Source organism: Quercus robur, chromosome 3, assembly GCF_932294415.1.
Source record: "Quercus robur chromosome 3, dhQueRobu3.1, whole genome shotgun sequence".
Classification (NCBI taxonomy): domain Eukaryota; kingdom Viridiplantae; phylum Streptophyta; class Magnoliopsida; order Fagales; family Fagaceae; genus Quercus; species Quercus robur.
The window spans coordinates 23243297-23251483 of record NC_065536.1 but is presented as its reverse complement, the minus strand read 5'-3'; the positions used below and the strand labels follow the sequence as shown (position 1 = coordinate 23251483).

The 8187-nt window shown below is 36.0% G+C and overlaps 2 long non-coding RNA genes and 1 pseudogene across 4 annotated transcripts; all 3 read right to left on the bottom strand.

Moving 5' to 3' along the window:
- Nucleotides 1-690: 690 nt before the first annotated feature.
- On the bottom strand, nucleotides 691-1594 carry LOC126720063 (uncharacterized). Of its 2 annotated transcripts, none has more exons than XR_007653238.1 (3): nucleotides 1513-1594; nucleotides 1290-1358; nucleotides 691-712 (listed from the first exon to the last, which is right to left on the bottom strand). It is a non-coding gene; the product is annotated as an uncharacterized LOC126720063 (long non-coding RNA). The 2 variants fall into 2 exon arrangements; XR_007653237.1 differs by lacking the exon at nucleotides 691-712 and adding an exon at nucleotides 736-930.
- Nucleotides 1595-2447: 853 nt separating this feature from the next.
- On the bottom strand, nucleotides 2448-3030 carry LOC126720062 (uncharacterized). Of its 2 annotated transcripts, none has more exons than XR_007653236.1 (2): nucleotides 2879-3030; nucleotides 2448-2760 (listed from the first exon to the last, which is right to left on the bottom strand). It is a non-coding gene; the product is annotated as an uncharacterized LOC126720062 (long non-coding RNA). The 2 variants fall into 2 exon arrangements; XR_007653235.1 differs by having other exon boundaries at nucleotides 2890-3030.
- Nucleotides 3031-7798: 4768 nt separating this feature from the next.
- LOC126720163 (U6 spliceosomal RNA) lies at nucleotides 7799-7909 on the bottom strand (annotated as a pseudogene).
- Between the last annotated feature and the right edge of the window lie 278 nt (nucleotides 7910-8187).

Here is an 8187-nt window from a genome sequence, read left to right as displayed (position 1 = left end):
CCTATTCAGTCAGCTTTGGTCGTACCCCGTCTATTTGATTCACTGCAGTCCATTATTGTGTAGTTACAAAATACTACATCAGCCTATACACAATGAGCCACGATTAACGAATGTACATGACGTAAAAAACAACAATGAATTGCATAACCTCTACATGAACGATTTGGAAATCCTCCTCGTTGGAGGATTCACTGCAATCCATACCAATCAAAGAAAATTCAAAGTTTAAAAAAGATAGGATTGGAATTATTCATACATGATAAATCGTCCAACATTAGAAAATTATCTAAATTCTTCAAGTCAATTCTGAAAATTTTAATAGCCACAATATAGAAAGTCCAGAACAAAATGACCATGAATAAAAATTGACACCAACCAACTAAAAAAACAAATAACACAGCTATATAAAGGTTCTTGAATCCCAAACACAGTAAATAAAACCCTAAAATTATGATGTACCTTGTAATATTATTCTGAATTAGAAAAAAAATGAACACTTAAAATTTAAAAGTTACGTAAAAAGTGAACATTACATGGAATACTACAGGTTTCAATAGATACATTACTATATCTTCCCTCTAGCTAGCTCCACTGGACAAAACAGGTTCATCTCTATGAGAGTGGTCTTGCCACTGCCAATTCTGCCAACAATACGTATTTTGTGCCCTTCCTCAAATGTGCAACTCGTAACTCTCAGAACAAGTGCATCAGCCTATATTTGATATGTTTTATCAATGATATATAAAGCCATATTATAAAGCCAAGTTTGAAGCAAATAACACAACTCTCAATCATGTGAAGATAAATACAAAACCAGTCAGATTGGTAATGAATGCCAAAGCATTAGTCCGCTTAGATAAAGTCCGGAAGAGCAACTTCAAATCAAGAATCAATCTCACTTCCGTCAAAAGTGCAAGCATTCCTTTCCCACTAAATACTCCACAGGAGACAAAGAGGTATCATCATGTCTAAATTTTTTAGCAATCAAACCATGTAAAGTACTAAACATATGAGGATTACCCATGTCAACAGTTTGGTCAATTAATGCCAACTTATAGATCAGAAGTCTTATTAAATGCTTCTTCCACTTCTAACTTATAGGAAGCTCAAAGAAAATATGTTTGATCATCACCAAACAAACATGTAAGAAGAAAATTTTACAGCATCGTTAGTTTGCAAAATCTACAATTATTTTCATTCCCACATGATTTCAACATATTGCAGATAAGGATATATATATATATATATATATATAAAGCACAATGAAGGCAAATAAATGGAAAAAATACCTGTATGCCCAACAAAAGTATGTGTACATTTGCTTCCTCTCCAAAGTTTTAAAGTTGTATCACTTGAACCTAAAATCGTGGTAGCATAAAAATGAACCCCATAAGTTCATAGTGAAAGACATAGTTGGATCTATGCATTCCAATCTGATGTAACCAGTTCCAACTACCAACAAAATCTAAAACAATATCTAGCAGAACAGTCATCTACTGAATCATATTATACCTGTAACAAGCTCGCCTGAAGGCAGCTTTATGAGTGCTTGGATTGCTGCCTTATGAGCCTCCTAGGATTCTGAAGGTTGGCCACTTCTCCAACATCTTAATGTGCTGTGGTGAAGGAGACATTAGATACTAACCGAAAATTATTGAGAAAAATGCATATACCTTTGTAAGCATAGATAATAATTCAAACCCAAAAAACGGCAATACACAAACAATAAAAGTAACATTCAAACAGTATGCAAAGTTTTCATTAATGCCTCCATCATTTCATTAAAGCAAATGATGGACAAGATTTGATTCATTGGCCAATGACACACACAACATATATATATATATATATATATATATATACTGAAAATCATAAAATAAGAAGGCTAATTGATGAAAAAATCAATAATCAATTAAATGTTTCTCATTGGGTTCCCAATTTGCTACCAAAATGAAAAGGTAATATATACAATGATAAATAACAATTACAAACCCCAAGAAGCGAAAGGAACAAAACATGCACACATAACTAAGATTTTTGCCGTTTTCAGCTTTGGGTAAGTTATATTGTGAGCTGCTCTAAAACAATGCTAGAAAAAAATATAAATTCTATTCTCCAAAGTTCCTACTAACGAACTTGTAATCAAATGTACACAGATCTAATCATTCTAGAGAGGAGGGGATTTAAAGGAGATTAAAAATAATAAAATGGGAAGGAGGATGTACCAATCTAGGAATTGTAGGGAAGGCGAATCAGAAAATTAGGAGAGAGACACATACCTAGCCAAGCATTGTAGAGACTCGGATAAATGATTTGCTACAAAGGAGTTGGTTCTGCCATTGATCCGCATAAACTTCGTCATCAAACTCTTTTACAGAAAGTATCAAATTACTTCTTCTTGCTTATCAACAATACCACACATTTGTTTCTCACAAAAATAACAAAAATAAAAAAACAAATTACTCTCTTACAACCCACTTTACTGTAGCTAACAACATACAAAAACACAAGAAAGTTTGGCTTCAAATGAATACCAATCCAGACATTTGTCAAATTGCAATCAAAACTCCAAGTGCAGAAAAACTTCCTAATACATCAATAAATACAATACACCTTATGGGTTTTCTCCAAAATATCAATTTCTTGACAACAAACACATTGACAGCCAGTATTCTCCCCAAGCAATGATCCAGAAATAGATGCACAGCCACCAAGATTCTCCCCAATTAGTAGAACATTTTGCATGCTTATTCCAGTCACCTATACACATGAAGAATAAGCACAAAAGGACAATCCAGCTCAATGGCCTTTTCGTGTCCACCATTGCAGTTAGGTCTAAAAAAAAAAATACGACTTTAGAAGAAAAGTGAAACGTAACTATGCAGTCACCTATAGGCAGGAAGTATAAGCATACACTAAGGCATTTAATGATCTTTTCGTTTCCGCCCATATGCCCTGACAGGTCTAATCTTACCTGTTTCATCAGACACAACAGCATAATTAAATTAACATAATCAATCAAATGCACAGTACAAGTAGCTCAAGAAGATGGGAAGTGTAGACGAAGTACATACCAACACCGGTCCCGCAATCGGGAGCATGCGCACGCGGGCGTTGCGATCTCCGCAAAGCCTCCACCGACTCAATGTCCTCAGCCGGTATCTGCTCAATCTGTACAGCCTCTCCGTGGGCGGTTTGAGATGGAGCTGACATGGTGGGGTCCACATGCACTAGAGGTGGGGTGGGCATGCCTGGTGTGGGGACAAATATGCATCCACCATCATGGGCAGATCCACTGAAAACTGGGGGCGACATACGAGGAGGGCCCTCAAAGTCCGTGCTAGCACCATGGGATGTAGTGTGGGCTGGAACAGTGCCCTGATGATCGACGCTATGGGATGGCCCAGCACCATCGCCAGGCGTGCATCGCGGTGTCCTGCCGTCGTCATCAGATAGTACCCAATCAGTGCCAAGCCATGCCTCTTCTACACCCTCCTCATTCCCTTCCTCGTAGATGGGAGCCGACTCGGTCGTACGGCTGCGACCAGCTTGACCACCTCCACGATGTCCACCCCCACAAGACCCACCACGTTGCCCGCCACAAACTGGGGCCTGTGTATCAATGTCAACTGCTTCTGCAAGCGCATTCGCCAATTTAAGTCGACCTAGCTCCTCCACAAGCTCTAGTGTAAATGTAAGGTCAGTGTGCATGTCAGAACCTTCATCGTACCTCGCTATAGACCTAATCATCGTCCGAACCTACAAAACAAGGGCGTCATAAAAGCAAGAACGCAAGTATGATGCAAAACTTGGATAAATCTGTTCCAAAATCAAAAGAAAAAGTAGCAAACATAGCTAATGAAATCCTTATATTACTTATAATTATGAAGCATCTTTAAAAAGACAGTGTATAAAAATAGGGGTTGGCCCCCCCTGTGCAAAAATTTATAGTTCCAACCCAACACTCAGGAATTTTCAGTTTCCTGTTATGTTTATCGCTATGCAATCTAAACATTGAGATAATACTTCTAAAAAACACGTATAGTTGGTTGTACATAAGTTCAATCTTAGCATAAGTGAAAATATCAGAATTTCACTTCTGTATCTAGGCTTCATGAGATTTACAACTCCATTAATATCACATTGCAATCAGGACACATATTTTGAAGTTATTATTTCCTAACGTACATGCCCAAATCAAATGAATTGAAAATATTAAACGCAAGCTTCAAGTTTCAATTAAGGGAAGTACCAAAAACTTAGAACATATATCATACTTGAATCTAGTATAAATGCACATCTCCTTGCTGCATACTTGCAAGATTTTAAATGACCTTTAAGCTGTTGGGAATTGCATTCTACCAACAGTTTAGTAAGGGACTTCCCAATCCTAGAGGTAATATCTATCAAGGAATATGTAATACATTAATCAATCCTGGAGGAAAGGCTATCTAAACTATCATGAAATGTGAATTTATCACTACTACACAGAGTTGCACCGTCTATTTTAAAGTACAAGCCAACCAAAAACAAAAAAAAAATAAACAAAAAATAAAATAAAATACAATAAAACCCAACCCAACCTACCCTTTTTAAAAGTTGAATGTAATTATATGAACAAAGGTGTGGTCATCATTAGTCATTGCCCATTAACCATTCCTCATGCAAACAAATTGGATCAAGACAAATTCAGTTTGTTATGAACAACTTAAATCATGCAGTATTTTGACTTTAAAACATAATGACATGTCATGCAGTATTTTTTTACTTTAAAACAAAATGACAGAGAAACTTATAGAGATGTAACAACGATAATTATTGTGGACTTTTGCATGCATGATAAAGCTGCTGAGGATATTTAATCCAACAATGGTTTCATCCATAAAATAGGAATTGTTGCCTCACCATGAGTTCCCAATACGTAGACTCTGGTGTTATGTACCGCCTTGTGTGGCGATTGTACCACATCATGTACTCCACGAGATACGTATCATCATCGTCTAGGAGATCGGACCCGCGAACTACATTCACTCGGTTGGCCCATTGCCGAATAAAGGGATCATGTTCTACCTCCCAGTTCTTCTCCCATTTACCCTGAAGGGATATCTTGTGAAGGGTAGTCGACGTATCCACGACACTTGGAACTGGTTGCTTCATCCCAAACTGACGGAGGACTCGCTCAGGATGATGCCACTCCACTATCCAAAAGAATATCAACGGCACCTCGGCCCTCCAAATATGCCGCCCAGCAGTGCAATACGCAGGTAGGGAGCCTAGCGTATGCGTGTACGGCTCCCATACAATCTGCATAAGTAGATTATGTTTGTGATAGTGAGACATCATACTAATTTAACATTATGTTTGTGATATGTAATATGCAAAGCATGGAATTTCTAGCTTCTAGTCGTACACAAAATCTTCAGGGATTATTGGGCAGAAACTAAAAGAACAACAAAATTGACCTGCAAAAAATATTAAAAGATCTAGGTTGTTCATGTCCACCATTTTCAGCCCCATGTTCATATGCTGGACAGGGTTCAAAGCTAACTGACACCATCAAATACTAGGGTTTTCAATCTGAACCAAACTTAGAGGAGGGTACTAGAGCATCCTTATGGCTGTAAGATGAATCCAAGTTGATGATTTCGCAAAATCTTTTTATCGTAATAGAAATATTGTGCTACATTAATTGCATTAGTCATTAACAATGTTTCAATGAATGAGAACAAAATGACTATTATAAGGTCTACTGAAGACATTGCATTTCAAGTACCACTTTATATTGCAAGAAATGGAAGCTATGTAAATTATTACATGGTATAATCCTCATCAAATACTGTTATTATATTTCTATGTAAATATATATTTCTTATAAATTTTAGTGTTGGAAATTACGTAAGCCTTTTAGTTATCTCAAACTAATCATGTCAATGTCTAAAATTACATTCCTCTTAAAGAATATGGTGAGCAGCATATTTTGCACGCTTCTAAAATTATATGAATAAAGTACTCGTTAATAATCCATAGCTTTTAATAATTTTAGGACTATTAAGGCAGCTAAAGTGGGGACAACTTAAGGAGTTGCATGCTGCAATTAAATTGTGCTCTCCAACTTTGGTGCAAGGAGCACGAACTAACTTTTCATTTAGGTCAACAACAAGAGGTAATGTGTCAAGCGTCTTTATGTTTTCTCATATATCACTGATTAACAATTATTTGTTTCTTTAAACTTAGGCCATTGTTTTCCAAGAAGACAATCGAGGCTGTGCATATTCAAAATATACCACTTGAATACGTAAATCGAAGTCAAACAGTATTCTACTAGACTGTAAAAATATAACCTTCAATTCAGCAAAGGTAATTTATAACGTACAATGTAACAATGTTTTTTGCATCACAATAACAATGTTTGTAATCCTGGATACCCCTATGTTAGAAGAAGAAATACTAAATTGTTTACTTATTAGGCAGAGCAATAACTATGGTTTTAAGCTCATAACATTTTATTAATTAATTACAAGTGATTTCACAAGCTTAATTACAAACCGTACAAGCTTAAATTTTATTTGTTTAATCAAATTTGTAGCATATATTGAGACTATATGCAAAAACAACCGACTAAAGTAGAGCGTGATAGTAATCTGGTGCAATTGTACATATGAAACTTCTAGCCAAGAGAGTTCGATCGTACCTATGAAACTTATATCTATGCCCAAATGGAGCTCACACACTAAAACCACCTGCAACACCAGTGGCACCAATGAATTGTAAAGAGCTTAGATTCACATTGACTACCTATGAAAACACCATCAACTAGAACATCCCAAACGGATGTTTAGATAACATAAAAGTTTATATTAACCTTAGATGGTCACTTAATACTAAATATTGCTATGTTCTGTCACAGGGGTAGTGAAATGCATAAACTCCAAACATTAGTAAGTTTTTGAAGGCAAAGCAACAATTGAGACTATCTTCGGTGCTCACTCTGGCATCCTAAACAACCCCAAATCTCACAAAGGGTTTAACCTATACCCTGGACTCTCGAGTTCCTAGTGGGGGGGCACTAATGGCTTTGTATTTTGGAAATTTCACAGTGTGGACCCAAGCAATGACAACCATCCAGCATTGGACAAGGACAAGCTATGGCAATGGCTTAGCCTATGGTCACTCTATGACATTCAAGGCAGAGTAACTCCATCCTTTAGTTTGCTTAATTTCAAATTTCAATGAAAGCCAGAGAAGTGATCATGTGTTTTACGGGCCAATGATCAATAATGTCATTATTCCCTCTGTTTCTGTACTTAGGCCAAAAATGCAAATTGGGGTTATATTTTTGCTCTCATGTCATGATTACACAATAATTAGATAAAATTTTCGTAGTTTAACATTTGCAGCTTTCCCAACGTTCTAAATTTAAAGAATTTTATCATTTTATGAGATTTAACAGCCAACTATATTACAACAGTGAAGAGAAGCTCTAACTCAGCAAATTTAATTCAACGAAAATCTGGAATATAATTGTGGTAATATCTAAGTCAACCACCAAAACTATAGCGAATCCAGAAGGTGTGAAATATTAATAAGCTTCAACAGTTCTAAAAAAAATTTCTATTTTAAAGCTTTAATATTGAAGTATAACAACTATCAAAGATTCAAACTCTCTCTAAAAGAATTATGAGCACAAGTCTGGGCTAACCTATTGAGCAAGACTCCAAAACGCATGTAAAGAAGCAGAAAGTGCAAAAACAACGAAGAAGACAGTGAAGCAGAATTCACGCAAGGATTAGGGAAAGAAAAAAATTTGGACCATTTCTCGATTTATGCGTGCCATCCTTGCGCAGGGGCCATGCGTTTTGAAAATATCATTTGTATTCTAATATGCCTTGATTCCCTTGTTCTGAAAAGACCCATATTTGTCAAGTTTATAGTAGGAAATTTGTTGTTTAGAATTTAATTGATATCTTCTGCGTTTACAATCATTCGCCTTATATAAAGTCTTAAGAAATATTGTTTTGAAATTTTTTAGTTCATTTTCATAGCAGGCTAAAAGTTCTATTTTCTCATGTTAAATAGGTTGAAACGGTGTATAATGACATAATCAGAAAATGAACACAAACTTTTGATTCAGTTAGTAGCTGGAAAGAATTTAAAGATGTCATCGTCAGTTTCGAAGATGCATCATTA